The following is a 24,871-nucleotide window of genomic DNA, read 5'->3' as shown; positions in this document are numbered from 1 at the left end:
CTGTCTTTAGTAGTGATGTGGGCCTACTGAAGATAGCAGATTGAGGGGTCTAATTTTCTGGTCTACTCTATTAGATTATGTGTCTTGATGGCTAAATTAAGGTCATTAGTATTTTGGGTAATGACTTGAGGTTTGATTTAATCCCTGCCATATTGTGGTATTTTATGTGGTTTCTTATTTTCTTTGACTTTGTAGTTTTTTGTGTCTTCTGTGAGTTTGGTTATTGCAATCTTTTTCTTTTCAGCACTTAAGGTTGGTTATTTGATTCTTTTGTGTGGAAAATTTCTGTAGTACTCTACAGGTTTGGCTTTGTGTTCATATAGTTGTAAAGCTGAGTTTTATTATGGAAAGTTTTTGTTTCACCAACTATTATGAGGGACAATTTTTAGTGGGTAGAGTAGTTTGGGGTGGAAGCCATATGTTTTTATATTTTGCAGTGTTGTATTCCAGGCCCTTCTGGCTTTCAGTGTTTCCACTGAGACTGAAGTAATTCTGATGGGGTTGCCTTTATATGCAATGTGTTGTTTCTCCCTAATAGCTTCTAGGAATTTCTCTTGTGATCGATGTTTAGAGTCTTAATGATAATAAGTCGTGAAGAATTTTTCCTTTTGGTCTAGTCTGTTTGGAGTTCTGTTAGAATCTTGTAACTTGATGGGACCTCTTTTTGAGAGAATGGGAAAGTTTTCTTTAATGATTTTGTTGAATAAGTTCTCCATGCCTTTGGTCTGAATTTCTTCCCCTTCCGGTATTCCCATGATCTGGATGTTGGGATGGTTAAGGGTATCCCACAGTTCCATCATGTTCTGTTCACAAATATTTTTGAACTTATTGAAACTCTTGTACTCATGAACTGTTTCTTCTGTTTTTTTCTTCCAGTTTTGAGTTTCTTTCCTCCACATGTCTGATTCCATTCTTGAGAGTTTCTGTAGAATTTTGGGCTCATTCAATTTGGTTTGTATTTTCTACTGCTCTTTTATATATAGTTTCCAGCCCTCTATTGAGACCCTTTTTCATATCAATTTATGTTTTATAAATGCTTCCTGGAATTCATCCTTGCATTTATTTATGTCTTCATTGTGCTTAGCCAGCTGGTTATTGATACCCTCTTTTTTTGTTTGTTTGTTTTTACTCTCTTTTAGATCATTTAACTGTTTTTGGAGTCCTTCCTGGTTTTTATCTACTAGGTCTAATATAGGGAGGACAACATTCATATGATTATCAGCCCTTTGTTGCTTTCATGCAAGTTCTGCTATTTGCTTGGTCAGGGTTGCAAAGCTTGTATGTTCATTTTGGGGTTCTGATCAAAATGTCTCCTCTGTGTTTTGATTAGAGACATCAGTTGTGGGACAGGGCAATATTATTAGACTTACTTGCATTTGCTTTTTTCATGTTATTCCTTTTGCTCTGTGGTCTGCCCATCACAGTGTAGGAGTCTTATTTAATTTAGAAGGAAGCTGTAGTCTACCTTTGAAGTGTCTTCAGTGATTATTCCCTTTTATGTTTGTGTCCACTAGGCTTCTGATGACAATTGGGCCTGCTTGCTCAGAGGGAAGGGAGCCTGTGAGGCTCCGGTGAGGGCCCTGGGGACCTGATGAAAGGGTTTGTTGTTCTGGAATTTGGGGTGTGGGACTACATAGTCAGGTGGCCTGAGAGGACAGCGGGTAGGGGATAATGGGACAAAGCAGACTGGTGTTGTGGTTGGGCTGCAGGAGGGGGGAGATGGGAATGTGCGGTGGTTCCAAGATGCTGAAGGCTGAAGGGATGGGACAGCAGGTCCCTTGGGACCCTATAATATGTGGTGGATGGGGCTTTCTGGGTCCTGTGACAGGGCAGGGTGGAGATATGGGTCTGCTTTGGGTCAGGTGACATTCGAGGGGAGGGGCATGGATGTCCTTTGTGGGGAGAGAGCCTAGGGAAAGGGGAACCCTAGCTTGTTGGCCTTGATCTGCACAGGGAGGGAAAGTGGCATGTGGAGGTCCCTGGTGGAGGCAGGGGGAATGCTAGCCTCTGACCTGGGTCCATGTAAGGAGGTGCGGGGGTGTCCGAGAGAGGAAAGGCATTTGCTTGTGGAGGTCCCCTGGGGGAATGGTAGCCTGCTGGCCTATGTCAGTATACTGGGGTTGGGGGCAGCAGCAAGTGAGAATGTGTACCTGCATGGAGATTCCCTCAGGGAATACTAGCCTGCTAACCCCAGTCCAGTTTTGGGAGTGGGAGGTGGCGGCAAGTCAGATGGTGTTTGTGCTTGAAGGTTCCCTGTGGGAATGCTAGCCTGCTGACCTGGGTCCTCACACTGGGGTAGGGGGTGGTGATGAATGGGAAGGTGTTAGCATGTGGAGGTCCCGTGGGTGATGCTAGCCTGCTGGCCTGGGTCCATGCACTTGGGTGGGAGGGCAGCAGCAAGTGGGATGGGAGCTTGTTGGTGTACATGGAGCTATGTTAGCCTGCTGGCCTGGTCCCCTTGCCTGTGGCTAGTGGAGGAGGAATTTGAGGCTGGGAATATGGCTAGGACTGCTGCTTTAGAGGATTGGGGGCCTGGTGGTCTACCTGAGAGCGTGGAAATCAGCAGAATCCTTACTTTGCTCCTCCACTTCCTGCAACTGGAGGTCTGTTAGAGTCGTCTTACCCCTAGAAGACCCAGTGAGCCCTAAAACCTTGTCTTTCCTTTCCAGGAGTTGCAGCACAGTTAGGTGGATGCCACCTTAACCAGAAGAACTCAGTTCTCACATCTTGTTTGCACAAATAACAATATCCTATTTCCAATGTAGTAAAATATAAAGGGGATTAATTAATTCTAATGAAGTAATTTCTGTCTGAATAAATATTGAAGAAGATCAGGTTTTTTATTTACCTTCTAGAATAAGGTGTGGCCTATTCAGTTGGACAGACAATATATAGGAAAGAAAAATTTGGCTAAATATTTATCACTTGAATTTGAAGGTATTGTTTTCAAGGTAAATAAGGGGCATATATCCAGCATATTTTTTTTGAAACTGCATTATTATTTAGAAAATAATATTGTAAATAAGAAGAACCAACACTATAGTGATGACAAATATGCTAATATGCTAATTGATCCCCTCAGTGGTACTAGACCCATAGCTGGAGCTGGGAAACAAGTAAGAACCATACCCAAACACAAGCCCACTCTCCAATATCAAGCTACCATCAATCATGGGGTACAAGAGGGCCTACACCTATCAAACTCTCTTTCAAAAAAGTAAGTGTTATCTCAATATTCCGGGCGCTAACTTTCTCTCCGTTGGAGAATCTGCTTCTCTTTTTCAGATAGATGGAGATCCTAAGGAGAGAGCTGCCCCAACATACCTCAAAAGGGGCCCAACTGAAACTAAGGACAATTGGCAAAACACGCAAGGGTGATGTTTTCCTGTGAACTGGATACCAGCACAAAAGGGAAGGAGACCAACACAGAGAAAAATCAACTCCTACCAAATCAGAGAGCCAAAGCCTCAGAGGCTCCCAACACCTCAGCACTGAAGCAGACCAAAAATGAACCCAACATGGCTCAGGGAAATTTTGCGGAAGAGGGGGCAGAAAGAATGTCAGAGTCACATGTTGGGTCATGATTTGCAGAGACATTTACCATACCAATAACTGGGGGCTAACTCCACAATGCACGACCCATTTACATCAACAAGGTGGGTCCAATGGGAGGGGGTAGATCATGGATGAGCCTAAACAATGGTACCAAACTGCCTGTATTTGCTGAAAAGAAAACTAATAAATTTAATTTACAAAAAAAAAAAAAAAAAAAAAAAGAATCAGAAGGTAGACCTACTGGGAGAACTGAGTAGGTACTTTTGAGATAAAGTAAGAGAACAAGTAAAATGCCATACCAGAAGATTTATCTAAAATATTTTCAGTCATTATGCAAAGTTGCATCATGGTATCTTTAGATAAGTGTCATTATTTTTTTAAATAATCCTATTTGTTACACTATCCTTGGCCTTCTTTAGGTTGCTTCCTTTCTTGTCCCAGTTAGTTTTCTTCCTTATCATGTACATTCTATTATCATCTCCATTTCCCACCTCCATTATGATCTCTTCCTACCTACTCATCATACCTTTTCTAGTTTTGTGGTCTGCACATGCAAGCACTCACATGGGGAGAGGGAGAGAGAGAGGGAGAAGGACTGAGATTCAACAATAGTTATTATACAGTCTACAAAACTTATGGAAGATTCATTCAATAAATCATCATCGATTTTTGCCTGAGCAGTTTCATTAACTGATTATACATGGAATTTCATTGCACTGAACTAAGAAGTGATGGGTAGTCAAGGTGTTGATAAATACTACAAACGTGGGATGCTTTAGCGAAGAATGGACCTGTACAAATAGGAAAAGAAAGCACCCATACCTGGTTGGAAGAAGTTTGAGAGGAGAAATTATTTTAAAATAACAAAGACTAGACATGTTAAATGCTTTTAATCTCTGGAAAAGAAAAAGAAGTATATAAAAATGTGTGTGTGTGTGTGTGTGTGTGTGTTTGTGTGTGTGTGAGAGAGAGAGAGAGAGAGAGAAAGGGGGGGGGGAGAGGGTGGTGGTGGTGAGAGAGATACAGGCAGAGAAAGTATGAGGGAGAGGTAGAAAGAGAGAAATATGGTGAGAGAAAGGGAGATTATAATTTTTAGGACAAACATATCTAGGAAAAAATCAATCACTTCCTTTGCAACAGGGAAGATAGTTAAAATGGAAATCTGTTCTGAGAATGTGAGAGAATTATATTATGATAGGATCAATTTTTTGCAGGTAAAAGCATAAATATAAATTGACAGGAGAGGCAGTATTAAAGAATGATCTTATTTTTATCATTGACTCATTAATATAGAAGACAGACATAAATATATCAATAAATAAATGCTACAAACAACATAAAATGCTCCTTTACCTACAATAACAGTAATTAGTTGCTACCCATATTGAGCTGTTGACTGAAGAGATCTAGGGTCCCCAAAACAAGACAAGCTTCTGTAAAAACATTTGATTACCCACCTGAAGCAAAAAGGTAAGACCTTATTTATGACAAAAACATGATTCCAGCACAGAACACCAAGAGACCCAGCTGGACTCTTGAAGAAAGCCAGTCCCCAGACAGCCTATCTAGTGTTGGAAACACTAGATAGATACAGATTATCTACTGGGGGAAACTGGCCGACAATAGTGTGAGCAAGCAGGAATGTATGCTAGTCAGAGGCAACCAGCCTGACAAGAAGTACACAACAGGGCAGTGGTGGCACACAGCCTTGATGTGTAACTAATGGCTTTCTGGTTGGCTAATAGACCAACTCAGTGGAAATGAACCCATATCTGGACCTGGGAACCAGGTCAGAATCCTATGGAGACAAAGATTGTGGTATCCAGTGGTAAGCCCCCAATAATCTTTGGCTAAAAGAGCAGCTACTTCCATCAAAATATTCCTAAATTAACATTACCCATCCCATTTAACCTATGCTAACTTCATTCTCCATTGGAGAATCTGTTATTTTTCAGAAAGTAGCAAGACCTTGGAAGATAAATCACCCCTGGCACTTAAGCCAAGGATCAGGTAAAACCTCAAAAGATTTGAGGAGATGAACAAGAGAGCTGATTCCATGGTAAGCCTTACAGTCAGTGCCAGGGTGAAGGAGACAGACACTGAAATACTCAACATATATCAAAGCAGAAATCCCGAAGTTCTTAAAGAGATCAACACTGAAGTAGACTTAAAACACACCCACCATGGCTCAGTAAATTTTTTAGAAGAGGGTGCAGAAAGATTGTAAGAGCCACAGGTTGGTAGTCATATCCATTGCCCCTCTCTCAATAACTGTTGCTCTCACAATCCTGTGGGAAACACCAGCAAATCCACTGAGGAGGGCCCTCAGTGATATGGGGTCAGGAAGAAGGGAGAATATGCTACCAACACATGATGTATCCATATGAAATATGTTCTTAATTTTAAAAAGAAGCAGTTTGCAAAGGAATAATGAATCACATGACTCAGATTGAGAAAGAAGTCTTCTAATTCCACCTGTATGAAACTAATAAGTAAGAATGGGGTGAAACAATGAGGAGAAATTTTGTCACTTTATCATTAATAATTATTCAACTGGACTTTACTTTCTTTTATATTGGTGGAAACTTGGAGGTTTGGGATGATGTCTTACTTGTGTCAAATCTTTCACAATATAGACCTGAGATGGTTGTTGAGAGAAATATATCAGTTGCCCTGCAGATACAACTAAGTCCATGTTGCTGTAAACTGAAAGCTCAATGACATCCTTTGCCCAATTCTCTGGGTTAGACTGTGTTGGAAATCAATGCCCAGATCTTTTTACTGCCAATCTATTCTTCTTTATGCCCGTGATTTAATGATGACATTTAGATCTCTAAGTATCATTTCACCTTTAACTTTCAGTTATGTTTCAGCAGTACTTTTATTGTTTTTAGGGAAAAAAAATCCAAAGAAATGGCATGATGCCATCTCAAATTCTATATGTCCCATCATTAAGTATGTCCAGATGATGAGATCAGGCGCGTTCAGGGTGGTACCACCAAAGTCAGTGGTAAGACCCTATTGCTGAAGACTCCATACGCAGTTGACACATAAAATGGAACAGCATGGCTGGAAGCCAGGAGAGAGTCAGTCCCCAGACAGTCAGCGTATCTAGTGCCAGAAGGTGCTACATGGGCGACTGGGGGAATGACCAATATCTGCCCAAGCAACTCATGGTCTAACCTAATTAGCAACAAATAACCTGATGTGATGCCCACACAAGTGTAATAGTGGCACACAGCCATGGTGGGGAACCAACTGCTCTTGATTTGGCTAACTGACCCCCTCAGTGGTGTGAGACCCATAGCTGGAGCTGGGAAACAAGTCAGAAGCATACCCAAACATAAGCCCACTCTCCAATATCAAGCTACCATCAATCATGGGCTACAAGAGGGCCTACACCTATTAAACCCTCTATCAAAAAAGTGTTATCTCAATTTTCCGGGTGCTAACTTACTCTCCGTTGGAGAATCTGCTTCTCTTTTCCAGATAGATGCAGATCCTAAGGAGAGAGCTGCCCCAACATACCTAAAAAGGGCCTGACTAAAACTAAAGAAAATTGGCAAAACAAGCAAGGGTGCTGTTTTCCTGATGAACCGGATACCAGCACAAAGGGGAAGGAGGCCAACACAGAGCAAAATCAACTCCTACCAAATCAGAGAGCCAGAGCCTCAGAGGCCCCCAACACCTCAGCACTGAAGCAGACCAAAAATGAGCCCAACATGGCTCAGGGACATTTTGCGAAACAGGGGGTGGAAAGAATGTCAGAGCCACATGTTGGGTCATGATATGCACAGACATTTATCGTACCAATAACTGTGGGCTAACTCCACAATGCACAACCCATTTACATGAACAAGGAGGGTCCATTGGGAGGGGGTAGATCATGGATGAGCCTAAACAATGGTACCAAACTGACTGTATTTGCTGAAAAGAAAACTAATAAATTTAATTTTTTAAAAAAAGTATGTCCAGATGATTTTCCTAGTTTTCCATCACCCTATGTATCTTGAATCCATTTTTGCTTCTTTCCTCTTGTTTAAATATGTCATGAACTTTCCCTGTGAAATGAAAATTATGTTTCTCCCTCTCTCACCCTTCTGTGTACACTAGTTCAGGCTGAAGGAAGTTCTCTTGGCTCTGTGCTCCTTCCTTTTGTTATTATCAAGTACCAAAGTCTTCCTGGTGCTCACAACAATTAATCATGTTATTTTTATTTTTTACACAAAATAAAATTCTTAGTAAAATCTTGAAGAACTTACATAAAGTTGATATGAATAAACTTTCTATGAAGCATATGGTAGAGTGTATTGATTGTCTGCAGCTATACTGTGCCCATGCAGACACTCCTGTTTGTGGGGCATGCCTTATTATCCAGTGACTTTAATGTCGGTTATGTGACTTACATTTTTGAGTGAAATGTGTGCAGATATGCAGTGTGCAAGTGTTGAGTGAAAATTTCATAGGTTTTGAATGTTTCTTCTTTGTTCCTGTCCTATACCATGGAAAGGACATGTTCTAGGTGGATATTCTTGTGACCATTACCTGACCTAGTCTTATAGAAGGAGAGATATCCTACAGTATCTTCAGATAAACAAGAGATATGTGGGTATTTGTTGTCTCAGTGTAATAATATGGAATTGTGTGTGTGTGTGCGTGTGCATGCATGCACGTGCATAACTGACAAGTATACAAGTATTCTCTACACAAATTCATCTACAACCTAGAGGTTCAATATATTTCTAGCTATTAAGCCTTTGTAAAATGTTTGAAGAAGTGTTTAATGATAGTTGCAAAGCATTTGATTTATGTATTAGAAAACTGGGAATATTTAGTTAAATATAAAAAAATAATTAAAAATTTTATTTAGGTAACATATGTGCCAGTTACAATTTATATTATGAGAAATTAACTATCAGAATTTAAATCTCTTAATGTAAGACATTAGCTAGAAATTATTTTAAAAAAGTGATGTTCATTAAGTTTGTTTTTTTCTGAAAAGCCATTCTGATTAGTAATTTTCTGAATTGGCTGTTTGGATATCTATCTTTTCCTAACTTATTCTTAGAATGGGCTCATTAGTTTTGACCTCCGGCATATAAGCTGTAGATTGCTTTAAGGCAACCATCAAAAGTCTATGAAAGCCATGGTATGCTTTCACATTGCTGGTAGAAATCACCAAACCAATAGTGGATTCTGGGAAAAAGAGATTTATTTTGGCTTACAGGCTCGAGGGAAGCTCCACAATGGCAAGGGAAAACAATGGCATGAGCTGAGGTGGACATTACCGACTGGCCAACATAAGATGGACAATAGCAACACTAGTGTGTGCCAAACACTGGCAAGGGGAAACTGGCTATAACACCCATAAGACTGCCCCCAACAATACACTCCCTCCAGGAGGCATTAATTCCCAAATATCCATCAGCTGGGAACCTAGCATTCCCAACACCTAAGTTTATGGGGGACACCTGAATCAAACCACCTCAAGCCCTTTACTCTTCATGGATATTTCTTGAATGTTTTTGTTAAATAGCTGTTTTCTAAAGGGATTCTAGTCTGTAGTCTTTCTTGGACACTTTCTGATTCAGCTACCAACTCTCTGATACAGCACTGGCATTCATTCCTGAAACCTTTCAAAGGGGCACTCAACTATCAGAATTTCACTGAAGATGAGAAGAAATAAGAGTCAGTTTTGCATACTTGTGGGTTTGCTGTGATTACCTTGAGCATTCTCCAATCACTTACTCTGTGGCAGAGAATGCATAGACCAACTTGATGGTTCTGAGAGGTGTGCAGTGAGGGCTTGTGTGGTCTAATTCCATTAGTTATGAAATACTGGTGGAAATCAGGTCAAGATGCATATTAGACTTGCAAAATGCCCTATGAAATAGATTAGACAAAGTAAATACAAATCCAGAAATCCAAAGGCTTTCCATGGGTGAAAGTGGGAATTATAAGAAACCTGTCAAAAATATAAAACTGGAAATGGGAATTAACAACTTATGATACTATTCAATTTTCATATTTTTTGTTTGTTTAAATATGAATCCTTTTATGAATAGCATAGAATTTTTTGGTGTTAAGCTAGTACCTATTTTTTTTTTTCTCTTATTGACATTCTGAGTACTATCAATTTTCTATACTGTGAGAACAATCTACTGGCTGCCTATTTTAGATAAAAAATGTTCTTTATTGGAACATAGCTGCATCTTTTTGGTTATATATCTATGGTTGTTTTAAAATATTTTATTTTATTTATTTGAGTGAATGAGAGAGAGAGAGAGAGAGAGAGAGAGAGAGAGAGAGAGAGAGAGAGAATGAATGAGGGGACTAAGGGAGAGGAGAAGAGAGAATGGGCATGCCAGGGCTTTCATCCACTGCAAATGAACTCCAGATGCATGTGCCACTGTGTCCATTCTGGCTTACATAGGCCTTGGGTACTCAAACCTAGTTCCTTTGGCTTTGTAGGCAAGCCCCTTTATCACTAAGCCATCTCACTACCCCTGTGATTGTTTTTGCACTACAGAAACTAAAGTTGAGTTGTCACAACAGAGATTTGCATGACTCATAAAACCTCAAAAATTTACAATCTGGTTTTCTAGATGAAAGCTTTGCCTACCTTTGCTCAAATTCAATGGTTCTTTTGCTGTTTGTAATCACATCCTATGGGATTACATATAATTTCACTTGCATACATGACCACAATCCAGGAAGACTACACTATGGAAAAAGTATTATGCAATCATTTTACCCAATACATTCTGTTCCTTAAATTTTGTCTTCTTCTCTTTCAGCTTTTAAAATACTATTAGCTTTTAACTGTCTAACACAATTGTAGCCTCATACTCAGGATTATGAAAGCAACTTTTCCAGGCTCCTTCCCGGGCAGGTAGGCAGTGCTGTGGAAGGACCAGGCCTGCTGGTTCCTCCCAAGGGGTTGAAGGAGGAAGACGAGCTTACTATGACTCAGAAACCTCTCCTGGCCACCAGAGAAAAACTACACTGAGTTGGGAGTCTTTTCCAAGCAGGAACTCACAGAAAAAAACTCACTTTCTTGCTATGAGCAGTTGCCCATATCATGTTGGGAATGAAGGCGGGGATTTTAGGATGGGGGAAGAGGTAAGGGCCAAGAATAAACTGTAACTATTGAAATGGTAATTACAATTGCCAAGCAGAAGTGGCACGCCAGAAGCCATTAGGTGTCTTGCTGAGTCCTAGCCGGCCACAGACAGGTAGCCAAACTTTAGCTAGACTCAGGAAGTTCCACTAGGTCTCATGCCTGGGCCTTTCAGAGCCCAACACAACATGAACTAGCTACATAGTTGAGAATGACCTTGAACTCCCAATCTTCTTGTCTCCACCTCCCAGGTGGAGCTATAAATAAGTGCCACCATGCCTGACAAAAATAACATTTTCTGCAAAAACTTGTGCCAATAACCTGTTTATAGTACTGAGTTTATTTTAAAAATGCATTTTACATATAATAAAATTATATTACCTTTGCTAACATAAGCATGTAAGTGACAACTCATCTTCTGGCACTAGATGTGCTGACTGTCTGGGGACTGACTCTCTTCCAGCTTCCATCCATATCATTCCATGTTACATGTCAACCACATATAGTGCCTTCAGCAGTAGGGTCTTACCACTAATATTTGGTGGGTCATCAAGTACTCTGACAGAAATCTGTCATTCTTTTAGGAAACCTTGTAGGTTTCTCTGATCAAAAGCTCATTGTGAATGTTAGCCACCTGCTGGTACTGGGAGTTACAGGTCAGTGCCCACTAAAAGAAGGAAGAAAAAGGTAACTAAATAAAAGATTTAGAGAGAAGAGAGAGAGAGAGAGAGAGAGAGAGGGAGGGAGAGAGAAGCTGTAGAAGATTAAGGTCAGTCTTCATCATACCCTCTCCAGTGCCTTGTGACTTTGGTGTTCCCTCTAAGGGCCTGGGTAAGATTCAACCATTTGGTCTGCCGTTTAGGATGTAGAATTTTATGGTTCCATTGCCATTTGGGTCTAGTTTTGTGGCCGCCACCCCCTCCATTGCCTTCCCCTCCCTCCTCACCCACTTTATTGTCCAGTTCTTGAAATGCTTGCTGGGTATGTAAGGTATCTTGTGTAGATTCAGGTTAGGTGCTGTAGATGAGTGAGACTATGTGGCGAATACTTTCTGTGATTGGGTAAGTTCATTGAGAATAATCTGTTCCAAGTTCAACCATTTTTCTTCAAATTTCATTGTGTCATTTTTTTCTTACTGCTGTGTAGAATTCCATCTTAGATATCCATTCTTCTAGTGATGGACTTCTGGGTTGAATCCAGCTCTTAGCTATTATGAATTGAGCCACTGTACACATGGTTGAGCAAATCTCTCTGGACTGAGGCTTGAAGGTTTTAGGGTAGATGACCAGTAAGGGAATAACTTGGTCTGTTGGTATTTCTATAGTCAGCTTTTTCAGGAGTTTCCATATTGCTTTCCAAAGTGGTTGTACTACCTTACATTCCCACCAACAGTGGATGAGGGTTACTATTTCTCCACATCCTTGCCAGTATTTATTTTCATTTGATTTTTTGATGTTTGCTATCCTTACTGAGGTAAGGTAGAGTCTCATAGTTGTTTTAACTTGCATTTCCCTGATGATTAGGGATGATGAACATTTTCTTAAGTGTGTGTTTGCTATTTGTATTTTTTTCTCTGTGAACTGCCTGTCCAGCTCTTTGCCCCATTTTGTGAGTGAGTTGTTTGACTTTTTATTGTTTAGGTTATTGAGTTCTTTATAGATTCTAGAGATTATTCTTCTGTCAGTTGGATATTTGGCAAATATTTTCTCCCATTCTGTGGGTAATCTATAGGCTTTGCTTATTGTATGCTTGTCTGTACAGAAACTCTTCAGCTTCATGTTCCCCTATTGGTTGAGTGACTGTTTAAGATCATGTGCTACTGGGCTTTTGTTCAGGAAGTCTTTTTCCATTTCTATATCATGGAAAGTTCCTCCTGTATTTTTTTTCCAGTAGTAGCCAAGTTTCTGGTCTTATATTGAGGTCTTTGATCCATTTGGCCTTGAATGTTGTGCATGGTAAGATGTATGGATCAAGTTTCAATTTCCTGCATATAGTTATCAAGTTTCTCCAGCACCATTTGTTGAAGATACTTTTTTTCTAGCCTATCTTGTTAGGGCCTTTGTCAAATATCAAGAAGCTGTAGACACTTACACATGGAGAATGATTAAAATGGATAGGAGATGCTCTCTAAGAATATTAGGATTTTACAAACATTGACTAAAGATTATTTACAAGTTTTCTGGGAGAATCCATTTTCAAATGATTTTTTATGTTCCTGAGAATGTAGCTCAATTCCATTTGTTGTAAGCTTTTCCTTTATAAATTGAGCAAGAGTTTCGTATATAATACAAAAGATACAAGCCTATAAGAAAGACACAAACTAAGTCATGGACAAATTCTTCACTTTTCCTATTCATTCTTTCATTCACCTAACATCTACCTATTGGCCATGTGCCAGTTGAAACCATTCATCATGCTAATCACTCTGGGTGCAAATTATGTGTTAAATTTTCATGATAACACTGTATCTTATGGAACCCGCTACTCAATATGATACAGAAATTAATCAAATAATCACATAAAGCTGAAATATTGCAAAAGCTATGAAGTTCAGATTCATGTCTCAGGAAGCATATGAAAAAGCAATTTTAATGAGTCCAAGAGTCAGTTGAAGCCTTGAAGAGGAAATTATCCTGTTGAATTCAGAAGAAATATAATAGCTGAACTGGGAAAGGGTGAGTGATCCCTCTGTTGCAGTTACCTTTGTGTTACTGGTTCAAAACACCTGACCAAAAGCAGCTGATGGGAAGAGAGGGTTTATTTTGGCTTACAGTCTTGAGTGGAATCTTCATGATGCCAGTGGAAAGATGTTAGAGCAGAAACTAGACATCACTTCTGGCCATAGCAAGTGAATGAGCAGGACTTACACTGGAAATTAGGGCTCATAAACCTCAAGGTCAGCCCCTGTGAGACACATTCCCTATTAGGGTTCCACCTCCCAAGTGCCCCTAACTGCAGGATCAAGCAGTCAAACACATGAGTTTATGGGGTCCATCTGGTTCAAACTACCATACACTCATGTCAGTGTTGCCATAGGAACGTCTTCTCTTGCCTTTCCCCTTGTGGTGGTCTTGCTCCATTTCTTCAGTTTCCATTTGATGAGGTACTTCAAATTACTTGCATCCTTTTTCTTGCTGCATTTGTCCTCAAAATGGAGAGAACTATAGCTCTGTGATGCTACTCTCTATTCATTTAAATATTTCAGTGAAGGATACATCCACATTTGTAGAAATTGTTCCTTTTTATTTGGATTGAGTCCTGGGAAGTTCCCTTAAATAGTTCTATAAATCATCATGATTGCAAGTCTTTCATTTACAATCCACCTATATTTATCATTTGGAAATACTTCTGTTTGAGGCCAATAGGATAAGCATCACTGACCCTGGGTTTATGGGCACAGTTATGGTGACAGGCTTAGTTAGACTGAGCCATGACAGCCAGGTAAGTCTATAGCAACATTGGTTTTGCTTGTTGAGTTCTAAAACTTTATATGCTTATTGTACACCCAAAGAACTTTTCTTTGGGGAAGCAACTAAAAACAAAAAAAAAGTATTTAAAATTTTAATTTTTGATACCTTAATTTTATCCACAGTCTACTTCCTCGTTCTTAGCATATCAGTTAGAATGTTTATTTTTTGCTAACATAACGAGTAAACTCACAAACAATTTTAAATTTACAGTATTTTATGAATATAATTCTAGGTGAGGAGTGTGGGAGTATGCAAGGCTGCTTTGTCGCTGTGTTGCTACAGACAAAGAGCATGATTTTATGGTAGGAAAAATATTGTACATGTAATTTAATGCCCCAAAGCAAACCAGTATTCTACATCTACAACTGACTAAATTATTAGCCATTAGGACAAAATGTATCAGTATCAGTAGGTGGTGTGGGTAGACTATATTTTGAGTTTTCATTTTCATGTAGAATTATACAATCATGGTATCTGATTTCACAAAAAGTTAACTACACTAAATAATTTAGGAAGATGGCTTTAGAGGAAGAATACATCTATTATGTACAGAGGAGGCTCAAACATTTATTATTTTTTTAGCATTTGTTTATTTGACAATACTAAGACTTGAACTCAGAGCATTACATATGCTAGGCAAGCACTCTACCACCAAGTTAAATGTCCAGCTCCAGTTACTGCTTTCTTTCCATTCCTTTATACTCTAGTAACTTACTCTCCAATAGAAATATAAATACAATTTCTAAATGGCTGAACAGGCTTCCAGTAATTTCACTGACCCAGAAATGTGACTTTTCAAGGATCACTGAAATAATGTGTTGCCTCGCTCAAGTATGATGTGAGTGTTCAGAAAGTTTTCTTCACATAGGTCACGACTGGTGTGTTTGCTGCTATGAACAACATTAGAAGCATTTCAGCCCTTTCTAAATAAGATGTTAGGCTGTCATGGAGAACGAGGCCCAGCAGATGGCGCTCGCATGCTGTATCAAAAGTGAACTGTTCCTCAGCCTCTGTTTATCACCATTCATTTCAAGAGGTGAAAAGCAGTTTTCTGAGGAAAATCTTCGTTAGCACAAAGCTTCTGAGTGCAAGAAAGACAAAACGGTATTTCTAGTTCATTCAAAGACTAGTTGTTAATCTCTGACTTTTTCAAGTTAACACACAGGATCATGAAAAAAAAAAACAACTCAACATTTATTAACTGGTACTTTCGTTTGCATTGGTGTTTTATGCGGAAGCACGGAAAAGGCAGATGATATTTTCACGCATTTTGAAGGAAAAATAAAATGGCTGGTTCTTGGTTCTGCTTGTTCGCACATTTTGAAATCCAAGGAAATGGATACTATGGTTGTTTGTAAAGCAAGATCCAAACAAAAGAAGAGAGAAAGGAGGCTTTCCTGTAACCCTGACACTCTAGAAAAGGACGAGGCTACAGAAGAAGACCGTAGCTTAGCATTTCAATTCTAACATGGACGGCTCTATTTAATTTTTCACACACAATCTATTTTCTTGCTGAAGATTAATATTGCTAAGTTCCCTTATGTTGCAGTCTTTAAAGGCTAAAGCAACAAGGATATTTCTAAGGCAGACTGTAGTCATTTCTGTTTCCGTAAAAAAAATTCTCTACCTGCACTGAAAGTAATTGTGTTGGTAATCTCAACCTATTGCTTTTGTAGGAGTTGATATCATTCCTTGCTCCATGTGAGCTATAGACAGGCATAATGAATGCAGTGATGAGAGAGTGCAGTGATGAATTAATAACCCAGAGCTCTCAAAACTAGCAACAATGGGGGAAGCTTTTCTGTGGCCACTGGCTTCCTCCAGGCATGTTATAAAACATGAATTTGCACTGGCTGCAGTTTGGTGGGCCTGTAGGTTAGGGGGAAAGAGACCCTGGAATTGTGTGAGAAGATTTGTTTATAATAATGCTATGAAGCCGGGCGTGGTGGTGCACGCCTTTAATCCCAGCACTCAGGAGGCACAGGTAGGAGGATCATCGTGAGTTCAAGGCTACCCTGAGACTACAGAGTTAATTCCAGGTCAGCCTGGACCAGAGTGAGACCCTACCTCAAAAAAAAAAACCAAAAAAAAATAAATAAATAAAATAAATAATGCTATGAAATAATGAACCTGACATAAACTAAATTTCTGTATACACTGATTCAAGACTTTCCTTTTTTCCAGCAATGCACCATAGAAAATAAATATGCAGCAGTCATCTTTACTACTGTTTGACTAGTGTCATTAATGTGTGTATGCGTCATATATTAAGCTGTTTCTTCCAATATGTATAGATTAAGTATATGGGAAAGTGGGGAAAATGATTTTCCATTATTTGTGATCTTTGTCAGTAGCTGTATGAGAAGGAACACCAAAGCAGACAGGATGAGCAAATGTGAATTCTGATGATAACTTACTCTTCTTGTTTTTGTGTCCATTTTCAAACTCATCTCTGAGTACTCCCTCACTGAAGTCACAAAGCAGGATGGATGTAAACAATAGGGCATTAGTGGCTGTTACTTCTCACAGATCAACTTTTCTTGCAGTAGTGTAATGCAGTGGGAACGATAATAGCACTGGGATAGTGGTTCTTAGCTCGGTTATTAGACTACCAGATTTGAATTCAAGATAAACAATAGCATAAATATGTAAAAGGTGTTTCTCGGCAGGGAATGAACATATAATTCAGAGAAAGTACAAGCACAGAAAGAGGGGGAGTGTCTTTATTTGTAGTCAGTAATGATGACCAGGCAAGCACAGGGATCTGGAGGAACTGCAGGGAGGCAGTACAGAGAAGCAGACTACTCTGCCATTCTCCATCCTATCTGTACAGTGTGTTCAAAAGTTCAGTTTGTCTTATTGTATCCTTTCAGGATGCAAATTGGTTCACAGACAATTTACATTTATAGTATCACTCATCATCATGTTCTTAAAGGAAATAGTACTAAAAATGTGAGTTTGTAAAGTCTTGTGCCTCCTTTTCTCCATCCCTACAGGTATTTCTGTATATTCCCCAATTGACTTTCATGCCATATTTCACAAAATATTATACATCTTGTTAAGATGGAAAAATGAGCCATGGGTATATGTAAGCTATAATTTTACTGCACTTATAAAAAGCACCTTTACTTTTTTAAATGGAGTATAGGTACCATAGTGTGTGCATTAAAAAACATGCATACATTCTACACACTTTGTGAATTGGTTTGCAGTTTATTTTATGACTCTGTTAAGTACTTACATTTGTACTTGTGTGAGGTACTTTCATTTCTTTTTTTAAATCAAAAAAGCACTTGTAGATCACTGTGTGAAACATTCATTTGATGGTCAGTGCAGGCTACAGAGAGAAGTGAGAGCCACCATGAGATTTATCCTCACGGCTGTGACTACAGAGATCATTTGTAATAAAGAGAAGGTGCTTTCATCTTGTCAGTGCTTTAAGGTGGATATTTACTGAGAAAATTTCCCAGATAGCACACATTTAAAGACATAAATTCTGGGATGATATTGAGTTTATTAAGTATGGGAAGGAAGGTTGTTTCATCATCTCTTAGTCAGGCAGAAGGGAAATCTTAAAGGATGAAGCCTCAAGTAAACTCAACTTTCTTCAATATCAACTTGACTTTTCCAATCAAAGGTTCTCTGGGCAGGTGGAGAGAAGAGACTGAAAGCACCAGAAGCTGCAGAAAGAATGCATCACAAGTGGCTAACAAGCTGTGAATGAAAATTGGGAGTCTAGCAGGTGAGATTTAGAAACTGCCTCTGGTGCAAGATTTGCCCTCTTTTAATTGAGGAGTTAGGAAAGGACTGGAGGTGATGCAGGGTCATTCACTGAGATGTCAATGGGCTTTGGGTGGGTGGGCTGCTAACATTGTGTAGGAGGATGGGGCAGAAGGAACATCAGTCAGCAAGCAGAAGTCAGCTCCTGGCCAGCCTTTTCCTGCAGCAGTTTAGAAAATGCACAAAGCACAGGAAATATGACCATTTATTTATTTTGTGTTACTGTTTTAATAAAATAACAAGTTCCTATATTTGCTTAGTGCATTAGGTATTTAAAGCTTATATACCACATTAGTTCATCTAGACTATCAAAAAGAAAAATGATCTTCATACTTATGCCCATGTCTGATGTGATAAAACATTCACAGACAAGTCCTGTGTGGGGGGGAGGGGGCAATAACACAAACATATTTTGCCAATTCAGTGTTCTCTTACATACAAGAAAATTTGGAGAGAACAAAAAATATTAAGGCTGTTTATGAAAGATACATTAGAGTCACATTTATGTCATTGATTATACTGTTTCTCTGTGTTAGTTTGGGAAAAACCACAAACAATTAATTGTAGTAGATTATACACATTTTGTATTTGGCTAGGGGTAGTAAGCAGTCATTGAGAAGCATGAATTCCTATTGTTTCTTGAAATAACACTTTGTAATATCTTTTGCTTATGTGATTTTCATACTGTGCTTTAGTAAGTTTGATTGTGTAAACCTAGAAAAGATTTTAAAATAGCTTTCATTCCTTTTAAATAATTATCATTTCAACTAGACATGGAAATTTAGTCTTAATACTACCACAGCTGGTCTTGATATTTGTCTTGTATAATATGAATATGCATAATCACTAACCACACCAATTATAAGTACTACTTACATTATTAACTGGGTGAAATGTTAGTAGTAAAAATAAGATTAAAATATGCAGATGAGATGATTACCCTTAGTTTATTTTAAACAAAAACAAAAACTGGAAGCTATTAGGATTTTTATTATAAAAAGATATTAGAAATAGGTAATACAATGCAGTATTAGGAATGGGCAGTTTTTTGTCACAATATAATTCCTCGGAATTTTCTGCATCCATATGAAATATTAAAAATAAGGAGATATTGTAAAGACACTAAACATTTCTATGATTTTATAAGTATTGAAGTTGACTGACGGGAAAAAATACTATATTTTGTAAGAATTTTATATATTACCACCTTGCTATCCACTGTTGCAATTCAATAGAAAATAAACTAAGAGAAATTTACAACATTTTAGATTGATAGGATTTGAAACAAAGAGATGTTTCTTCTGAGCTACAAACCATTAGTAATATGGCTTTAGACAAAGGCATACATAATAGAATGTTTCTATCCATGTTTCTCACATTGTAGGGAAACAAGTTTATTATACATTTTGATACTGAGAAGGAACTGCTTTAAACTCTAATCCCTCCAAGGTTTCTTGATTTGTCTAGACTTCTTTGTCAGTTGCTTGAGGGCTTTACTGAAGTTGATTGAGTTTAAGGTTTCTAAGTCATGAGAACATTCCCCATTTACCTCATTAAATGTATCTCTTGTATAGTTAATTGATTAATGAATGTAATTAAGTGTGACAAATGACTTTTGCAGCTTATATTTGAGGTAATATCCTCCAAGTCCCACACTTCCAGATTTCACATTTGTAAAATGTTGTTTTACAAACATTATCTGCCTGGTAATGAAATAGAATGCAGGAAACAAAACATACTGCAGTAGACTGAACTCACTGCAATTTAATATTTTGTAGCTAGATAAAATACCCCTTACACTAGTACATACTGAATACAGTTCACTGAGTTATTGTATTAAAGATTATAAAACAAGTTTAGTCAAATGTGAATATTCAAAAGAATATATCAATGTGATAACAGATGTCAAAAACCACTCATCTCAAAAAATGACACTCGAATTGACACAAGAATGAGTAGCAGGTAAACCAGAAGACAGACATAAAAAAAAAAAGAAAAGATAAATGAAGAAAGACAGAAAACTGGCTGGTTGGGCTGAGGGGGTCATGTCTTTCCAGAACAGGTGAAAATTCTGTGTGCTCAGGTGGTGCAGGTGACCTGAGAAAATCACTAAGCATGTGAGGTTTTCAGCATAAGTTCAAGGCATATTTAGTGGGTGCTCATGGGAGCAGATCCAGCTTTAATTAAGGAAGAAATTCATTATTTTTTTGTTTACTATAAGTTGTTATGAGCAACCTACTGCATGTAAAGTCTTAGGTTATTTCCACATTTCATGTCTATATGATGAATTTTCATTTATTTGCAAATAGAGACAGCATGAAGATGCATGCACACACACATGCACACAGAATAACTGCTTCAGGGCCTCTAGCTGCTACAAATGAACTCCAGATGTATGCACCACCTTGCACATCTGACTTTATAGGGACAGTGGGGAATGGAACATGGATTGTTAGGTTTTGCAGGCAAGTGCCTTAACTGCTAAGCTATCTCTCCAGCCCCAAATTCATTTTAATTTCTTTTTTTTATTTTTTAATTTAATTTAATTTTTTAAAATTTTTATTAACATTTTCCATGATTATAAAAAAATATCCCATGGTAATTCCCTCCCTCCCCCCAACACTTTCCCCTTTGAAATTCCATTCTCCATCATATTACCTCCCCATCTCAATCATTGTACCTACATACATACAATAGTCATTTTAATTTCTATCCCTACCACTATCAGGTACTAGTGTGTATGCATCAAATACTTCTTCCACTTTCTGTCTCTGAGTTACCTTTCTGGTTTCCAAATATATTTTACACTTCTCTAGACAGAGCATCTCCCCTAATGAGCACATCTTGCTCCTATGTGTCCACCTTTATATGTATAATTCTCCTGTATAAGTCCATTCCCTTCTATGTTTCTACCAGCACTATTCATGTTCTAAAGTTATCTTTATTTTTATTTCTGTGTTCAATATAAAGTTAAATCTGGAATTATGAATCTTCTGTATCTTGATACTTTTGATGTTACACGGATTGGTCTACATACTGTCCTCTGGCTATCATTGTGCCATCAGGTATCCATAAATTTCTGTAAGCTTTCTATATATTATTTTCTTTATATATCCTCCAATCTACAAAAAATTTAAGGTCAAAAACGAGATCTTTTCTATAATGGCTCTAATGCCTTTCTGTCCAGTGACTGTTTTACTTTATCACATCTAAAGTTTGGGATTTTGGACAAAGTGATCTGTTGAAACAGTTAACTTAAAGTCATGACTGAAATGTTTTCATTAGATTGTGTGAAGAACACAGACTGATGAACTTTATCCTGTGATGACTTCAATAATGAACACTTCCAGAATGCTCTAGGCTATATTGCTTTTATCCTTTTCAAACTTGGAAATCAGGACACCTTCAGCATTCTTCCTCAACAGTCCCCCATTTCAAAAGAATTATTACTTTTCCTGTTGTGCAATACAGAATGGCTGGGCCATCCTCAGTGGAGGTCATTTACTAACTTCATCAGCTGAAGGATACATTCTGTGACCAAAATCTTAACCTGCTCACATTTCTTCCACCGAACACCAGTCCATTCCTTGTCAATTCTACTTAGCACAAATTCTCAGGAAACTGGGAGACCTCAGACTCTAGCCCTGTTTCCACCAAAGTCCTCTTTTCTCTCTTCAACTTCATCAGTCAAGCCCCCATTGTCTATAGTTCTGTGCATGTAGATCTTTCAAACTCTCATCAGCAAAGCCTCACAGTCCACTGCTCTCTGCACTTAGGTATTTCAAACTCTCACCAGAATGTTTCTTTTAACTCTGTTCACAGCCATACAAGTCTTCTCTTGTGCAAAGTTCCAAATCCTTCCATATTCTTCCTGAAAATTAGTCCCAAAAGACAAAAATACAGAGGGGTAGGTTTGGTGTAGCAACAGTGATACTTCTTGGTACCAATTTTATGTAGCAGTTACTTTCTCATTTCTGTGACAAACCTGACCAGATGCAGCTTATTGGAGGCAAGGATTTATGTCACCTTACAGTCTTGTAGGGAAGTTTCATTATGGTGATCAAATCATGGTCTAGTAAAGACTAGTTCTTACTTCTTGTCATATCAGGTGGGAGGTAGCAGCAGGAGTAAGCTTGCTAGTGTATACTTAGTAGGGCTTGATTATAAGATCACCAAGTCTACCCACAGGAGCACAACTCCTCTAGCAAGGTTTCATCTCTCAAAGGCTCCAGCAGCTGGATATGGAGTTTGATGCTTAAGCATAAACACATGACATTTCATGTGTCTGTGCAGATATTTCACCTTCAAACACCACACAAGTAATTCTGAATCTTTATTGGCATTTTGTTGCACTGCTGACTGGCTAGGTACTATTATGAATTGAATAGTTCTGTTAAATTGTTCCGCTAGATTGTTCATGGTTTTCCTAAAATCATTGTGAAGTAGTTCAAGAAGAAAATCAAACTCCAAATTCATCTCCTGTATCCTTGCCAAGTACTTAAAAAACAAAGCATTTAAACTCCAGTCTGTGCTACTCTGTTTGTGAGTTGACCCTATCTTCACCTTAGTGCTCACTCTGCTTGGCATCACTCCCAGACCTATTTTATTTTTGCCAGTTTGGCTTGCTATAGATCTGAACTTCCATAATCCAATACAAGAACTTTTCCATCAATCTTCAAAAGTTGCTTAGCCTGCACATTTCCTCATGCTTCTCCAATTGCACACTCAAAATAGTCTGTGCTTTCAGTCCATATAACAGATAAAAAGTGCACTGAATTAAATAGGAAATGTCACTTGAAGGGGTCAATCCTCTCTGAGGGGTATGTAGGTTCCCTCTTCAGGACTGCCTTCAGGTAGTACTATGAATGAACAATTAGTGAAAGTCCAGTGATGTGTAAAAATCCAGTAGAAATCTATCTTTTATATCAAAAGTTCCTTTAACAATAAATTTTTAAGATCCTTTACTCCTTTCTTTGGCACACACTAAGAAAGCTAGATAGACTACTACTCACACACAGTGAGAAAACTAGATAGACTACTACTGAAACACCAAGTTGGGTATTTAGAGACTGTGGTGTTCACAAGAAAACTGGGATTGTAATGTTCACAAGAAGAAGACAAATGAGAAAAGTGTTTAGAGGGCTCAAGAGGTCATAGGAAACCACAGAGAGTTAAGAATGTAGATTTGAGGCCCTGGCTTGCCAATTCTCTCTCTCTGTCAAAAGAAAGAAAGAAAGAGAGAGAGAGAGAGAGAGAGAGAGAGAGAGAGAGAGAGAGAGAGAGAGAGAGAAGAAGAAGAAGAAGAAGAAGAAGAAGAAGAAGAAGAAGAAGAAGAAGAAGAAGAAGTAGAAGAAGAAAAGAAGAAGGAGGGAGGGAGGAAGGAAGGGAGGAAGGAAGGAAGGAAGGGAGGAAGGAAGGAAGGAAGGAAGGAAGGAAGGAAGGAAGGAAGGAAGGAAGGAAGGAAGAGACAGAGAGAGAGAGAGAGAGAGAGAGAGAGAGAAAGGTCATGAGGATAAACTGTGGGTCACAGTGGAGACCCAGTGGAGATGCTGGGACCACAAGATGGCTGCCAAGGAGAGCTTCCACCCTAGATGATGTTTTTCAGGACTGTGAGTAGCCTAGCTGGAGGGGCAGAATTGGAACTCCAGAGAATTGTTGCTAGTTAGAATTATCAGAGTTGGAGATTTGTCACTGACTAGAGTTGTTGCACTTGAAGCTAAAGAGTTTGATGATTGCCCTGGTTGTTTTAAACCTTGTATTGGTTGCATATTCCTTTGCTATGCTCAATGCAACTTTTTATAATGTGAATGTTTATTCTGTGCCATTATGGATTTTGGGGGGACTTTTTGGTATTATGGCACAGTTAAAAGACCTTCAACTATGGGGAGGTTGGAACATCATTGGGATTGCGAAAAACTATGGGGACTTTTAAAGTTGGACTGAATGCATTGTATTTTATAACATGTATGGATATTGGTTTATTGGGGACAGGTGTGGAATGTGGTGGTTTGATTCAAGGGTCCCCCATAAACTTAGGTGTTCTGAATGCTAGGTTTCTAGCTGATGAAGATTTGGAAATTAATGCCTCCTGGAAGGAGTGTATTGTTGGAGGCAGGCTTATGGGTGGTATAGCCAGTTTTCCCATGCCAGCGTTTGGCACACTCTCCTGTTGCTACAGTTCACCTTATATTGGCCAGGGGGTGATGTCCACCCTCTGCTCATGTCATCATTTTTCCTGCCATTGTGGAGCTTTCCCTAAAGCCTGTAAGCCAAACAAACCTCTTTTCTCCCACAAGCTGCTCATGTTTGGGTGATTTCTACCAGCAACGCAAACCTGACTGTAACAATCCCTAACCATTAGGGAAATGCAAATTAAAGCAACTATGAGATTCCATCTTACCTCAGTGAGGACAGCAAACATTAAAAAAAAAAATCAAGTGAAAACAAATTTTGGTGAAGATATGGAAAAATAAGAACACTTATTCACTGTTGGTGGGAATGTAAGCTGGTACAACCACTATGGAAATCAATATGGAAACTCCTGATAAGGATGAATATAGAGTTACCAACAGACCCTATTATTCCACTACTGAGCATTTACCCTAAAAACTCCACATCTTAGTTCAGAGATATTTGCTTTACTATGTTTATAGCTGCTCAATTCATGATAGGTAAAATACTGGAATCAGCCCAGGTGCCCATCATTGGATGAATGGATAACCAAGATGTGGCACATCTACACGATGGAATTCTACTCAGCAGTAAAAACAAATGACACACTGGAATTTGTATAAAAATGGTCAAACTTGGAATAGATCATTTTAAGTGAACTCCACGATCACAGAAAGACAACCATCACATGATCTCACTCATCCACAGTTCCTAACCTGGATCAACCCAAGTTGCTGACATAACTGAATAACATCTTGAGGCTTGGAAAAAAGGG

The sequence above is a fragment of the Jaculus jaculus genome, chromosome 7 (genome assembly GCF_020740685.1).
Source record: "Jaculus jaculus isolate mJacJac1 chromosome 7, mJacJac1.mat.Y.cur, whole genome shotgun sequence".
In the NCBI taxonomy this organism is placed as follows: domain Eukaryota; kingdom Metazoa; phylum Chordata; class Mammalia; order Rodentia; family Dipodidae; genus Jaculus; species Jaculus jaculus.
The sequence above is the reverse complement of the archived record's forward strand: the minus strand, read 5'-3'. Positions refer to the sequence as shown.